Here is a 4,758-nt window from a genome sequence, read left to right on the forward strand (position 1 = left end):
TCGGGAAAGGCCGGGGGAGAAAAGGCCCCGGCGGCCTCGACACCGCCGAGCCCCGGTGTCACGCACCCTTCGTCGAGCCGTCGGCAGCCGACCGCAAAGAGCACGGCCGGCCGGAAAAGAACGCACCCGCGGGCAGGGCGGGGCGCCGGCTTAAGGCCGGGCAGCAAAAGGGACGAGGCGCCGCCGCCTCGCCCGCCACCATCCCCGGAGGGAATACACACTTTGGGGAGGGGAGGGCCCTCGCCCCACCCCTGAAGTCAACAACCGGACCGAAGAGGAACACGGCTCGCGGCCCTTTTCTCTCCTCCTCTCGGGCTCTGTCTCTCTCTCTCAACCCTTGTCTCTCTGTACCTCACACGGTTCTGTACCCATTCTCGATGGGCAAGACGGGGGGACCGGGACAGAGCCACGCGACTCGTCCCGCGTCAGGCGGCGCACTCTTTTTCCCTCCCTTCGCGCCGGCGACCGCACGCGCGGCCGCCGCTCTCGCGTCCGCCTCGGACACAGGCACTGCACCAGCCTGCGGGGATGCGGCCCGTCACACCCGCTCCCAGTAGACGGACAGACGGGTCCGAGGCCCCGAGCGCCTCCAAGACGTCGAGTCGACGCCACCGGGGCGCGGCGCCGGCGTGCGCCGCCGCCGACCTAGACGTAACCGGAGGATGGCGAGAACAGCGACCCCTTGGTGGACTTCCAGCCGCGCTGCGGAAAGCAGGTCTACCCGGCCCCCCCGCGGAAATCCGCCAAAGTCCAGCCGAAGCGGGGAAGACCTGGTCGCCGCGTCGCCGCCCGCCGCCGCGGCCGCCCCGCCGGCCTCTCCGCCGGCGGCCTCCCCGCCCCGGAGCCGGGTAAGACCTGGCCGGCCGGGGCCGCCCCGGAAGCGGGGCTAGACCTGTTCTCCGCGTCGCCGCCCGCCGCCGCCGCCGCCACCTCTCCGCCGCCGGCCTCTCCACCCCGGAGCCGGCTCGGCCTGGCCTTCCGGGACCGCCCCCGAAGCGGGGTAGACCTGTTCTCCGCGTCGCCGCCCGCTGCCGCCGGCCTCCCCGCCCCGGGGCCGGCTCGGCCTGGCCTGCCGGGGCCGCCCCCGAAGCGGGGTAGACCTGTTCTCCGCGTCGCCGCCCGCTGCCGCCGGCCTCTCCGCCCCGGAGCCGGCTCGGCCAGGCCTGCCGGGGCCGCCCCCGAAGCGGGGTAGACCTGTTCTCCGCGTCGCCGCCCGCTGCCGCCGGCCTCTCCGCCCCGGGGCCGGCTCGGCCAGGCCTGCCGTGGCCACCCCCGGAGCGGGGTAGACCTGTTCCCCGCGTCGCCGCCCGCCGCCGCCGCCGCCGCCTCTCCGCCGCCGGCCTCTCCGCCCCGGAGCCGGGTAGGCCCGGCCGGCCGGGGCCGCCCCGGGAGCGGGGCTAGACCTGTTCTCCGCGTCGCCGCCCGCCGCCGCCGCCGCCGCCACCTCTCCGCCGCCGGCCTCTCCGCCCCGGAGCCGGGTAGGCCCGGCCGGCCGGGGCCGCCCCGGGAGCGGGGCTAGACCTGTTCTCCGCGTCGCAGCCGCCCGCCGCCGGCTCTCCGCCGCCGGCCTCTCCGCCCCGGAGCCGGCTCGGCCTGGCCTGCCGGGGCCGCCCCGGGAGCGGGGCTAGACCTGTTCTCCGCGTCGCCGCGGCGCCGCCGCCGCCACCTCTCCGCCGCCGGCCTCTCCGCCCCGGAGCCGGGTAGGCCCGGCCGGCCGGGGCCGCCCCGGGAGCGGGGCTAGACCTGTTCTCCGCGTCGCCACCGTGGCCGCCCCGCCGGCCTCCCCGCCGCCGGCCTCACCGCCCCGGAGCCGGGTAGGCCCGGCCGGCCGGGGCCGCCCCGGGAGCGGGGCTAGACCTGTTCTCCGCGTCGCCGCCCGCCGCCGCCGCCGCCACCTCTCCGCCGCCGGCCTCTCCGCCCCGGAGCCGGGCAGGCCCGGCCGGCCGTGGCCGCTCCGGGAGCGGGGCTAGACCTGTTCTCCGCGTCGCCGCCCGCCGCCGCCGCCGCCGCCGCCTCTCCGCCGCCGGCCTCTCCGCCCCGGAGCCGGGTAGGCCCGGCCGGCCGGGGCCGCCCCGGGAGCGGGGCTAGACCTGTTCTCCGCGTCGCCACCGTGGCCGCCCCGCCGGCCTCCCCGCCGCCGGCCTCACCGCCCCGGAGCCGGGTAGGCCCGGCCGGCCGGGGCCGCCCCGGGAGCGGGGCTAGACCCGTTCTCCGCGTCGCCGCCGCGGCGCCGCGACCTCTCCGCCGCCGGCCTCTCCGCCCCGGAGCCGGGTAGAGACGGCGTCCCGGGGCCGCCCCGGGAGCGGGGCTAGACCTGTTCTCCGCGTCGCCGCCGCGGCGCCCCGCCGGGCTCTCCGGCGGCGGCCGGCGGCCGCGCCTGGCCCCCGAGCGGGCTAGACCTGGCCTCCCGACGAGGCCGCTCTCTCTCGCGACCAACACCTATTTTCGACCGACTCCTCTCTCCCCCCTCCCCCCTTTCTTTTTTATTATTTTCTCATTTTTTACATGTGCTGGAAGAACGGCTCTCCCTCTGGCTCGGGACAAGAAGCTTTTCTGGGGAACAATACTCTCGGCAAACTGGAATTCATTTCCTTTCCCGCCCAGAGCCCTCCCGGCCGGCTGCGCCCCGCCCGGCCCTCGGCCCACTGACACGCCGTGCCGCCAAAAGGTCGTGGCCCGCCCGCCCCCTCCCCCCCCCACCCCCTCCCCCCCGGGATTCTACGCGGCCCCGCCCCCCCACCACAACCTATGGGGAAACAGCTGGGAAGGGGCAGCAGGGACGTGCGGGCCGAACCTGGCACCACGCCGCCGGCACCCCGCCCCGCCTCGTCCCGCCCCAGTCCGCGCCCCGCCCCGCCCCGCCCCGCCCCCGGCCCCGAACCCCGCCCCCCCTCCACGCTCCCTCCCCCCCGACCGAGGCCGTGGCGGGGCGGCGGGCAAGCGGGCGGCCGCTTTCCGGCCGGTTCTTTCACGGTCCGCAGAGGTCTTCGGCCCTCGGCGCGGGTCCAGGGGGCCGTGGGGGCTCGAGGCCGAGGCGCCCGGGGCCGGCACGAAGGCGCCGGCACGAAGCCCGCGTTCGCGGAGATGGACAGGGTGACACACACGGCCCCTCCCCCCGCCCCCCCTTTCCCCCACGCTCACGCCCCGATGCCGCCCTCTCGTGCTGCCACACGCACACACCCCCTCACGCCCACACACACACACACACACACACACACACACACAGAGGCAGGCAGGAAGGCAGGCAGGCAGGCAGGCGGGTGCGCAGGCACCCTTAGAGTCGCATGCCCTCTCTCCCCGCCCCGAGCCCGCTCCTGCCCCTGCCCTGTGTGCGGCTGCCGCCCATCAGCGGCCGAGGTGGGCACCCCGCCCTCCACCCTCGGCTTCCTCGGCGCCCCCTTCAGCCGTCTCCCGCCCCCACCTTCAGCCGTCTCCCGCCCCCGCCCGGCGACGGCTGGGGGCGCCCCGCCCTCCACCCTCAGCCTCCCTGGCGCCGCTTTCAAACTTTTCCCGCCCGCGGCTCTTCTCCCGTCGACGCGGTCGGCGCAGCGGCAGCGGCGGCAGGGCGAGGAGCAGGCTGACAGGCGCCGAGGCGGCCAGGGCCTCGGCCGGGCGGCCCAGGAGAGCCGGTCCACCCAGGGCTCGGGCGAGCCAGGTCCGAAGGCCGGCCGCGGACGCCAACGGGTCTAGCCAGGGTAAGGTCGGCCGGGGAACACGGGTCCGCCCGGGATCTGAGCATCGGGTCCCGACTCGGGCCCGGGACAGCCGGTCTGGGCAGGAGCCGAGCGGCAGGTCCAAAGGCCGGCGGCGGAACACAGGTCTACCCAGGGGATTTGCAGCCACGGAGCAGGTGCTGCCGCCGACAACAGGTCTACCCCAGGAAACAACTCCGGCCGCGGACAGCTGGTCTACCCCAGGAACTAAGTCCGGCCGCGGACAGAAGGTCTACCCTTTGGAAACGACGCCGGCCGCGGACAGCAGGTCTACCCCGCGGCCTTCGGCAGCCAGGGACCAAGGCCGTCCGCGGACAGAAGGTCTACCCCAAGAAACGAGGCCGGCCGCGGACAGAAGGTCTACCCCGGGGCAGTCGGCAGCCAGGGACTAAGTCCGGCCGCGGACACCAGGTCTACCCCTTGGAAACGACTCCGGCCGCGGACAGCGGGTCTACCAAGGGGGCCTTCGGCAGCCAGGGACCAAGTCCGGTCGCGGACAGCAGGTCTACCCCGGGGCAGTCGGCAGCCAGGGACCAAGTCCGGCCGCGGACAGCAGGTCTACCCCTTGGAAACGACGCCGGCCGCGGACAGCAGGTCTACCCCGCGGCCTTCGGCAGCCAGGGACCAAGGCCGTCCGCGGACAGAAGGTCTACCCCAAGAAACGAGGCCGGCCGCGGACAGCAGGTCTACCCCGGGGCATCCGGCAGCCAGTGACCAAGTCCGGCCGCGGACAGCTGGTCTACCCCGGGGCAGTCGGCAGCCAGGGACCAAGTCCGGCCGCGGACAGCAGGTCTACCCCTTGGAAACGACGCCGGCCGCGGACAGCCGGTCTACCCCGCGGCCTTCGGCAGCCAGGGACCAAGGCCGTCCGCGGACAGAAGGTCTACCCCAAGAAACGAGGCCGGCCGCGGACAGCAGGTCTACCCCGGGGCATCCGGCAGCCAGTGACCAAGTCCGGCCGCGGACAGCTGGTCTACCCCGGGGCAGTCGGCAGCCAGGGACCAAGTCCGGCCGCGGACAGCAGGTCTACCCCTTGGAAACGACG

The sequence above is a fragment of the Chamaea fasciata genome, unplaced genomic scaffold, assembly GCF_029207755.1.
Source record: "Chamaea fasciata isolate MVZ Bird 193981 ecotype frontalis unplaced genomic scaffold, bChaFas1.0.hap1 SCAF_990, whole genome shotgun sequence".
In the NCBI taxonomy this organism is placed as follows: Eukaryota; Metazoa; Chordata; class Aves; order Passeriformes; family Sylviidae; genus Chamaea; species Chamaea fasciata.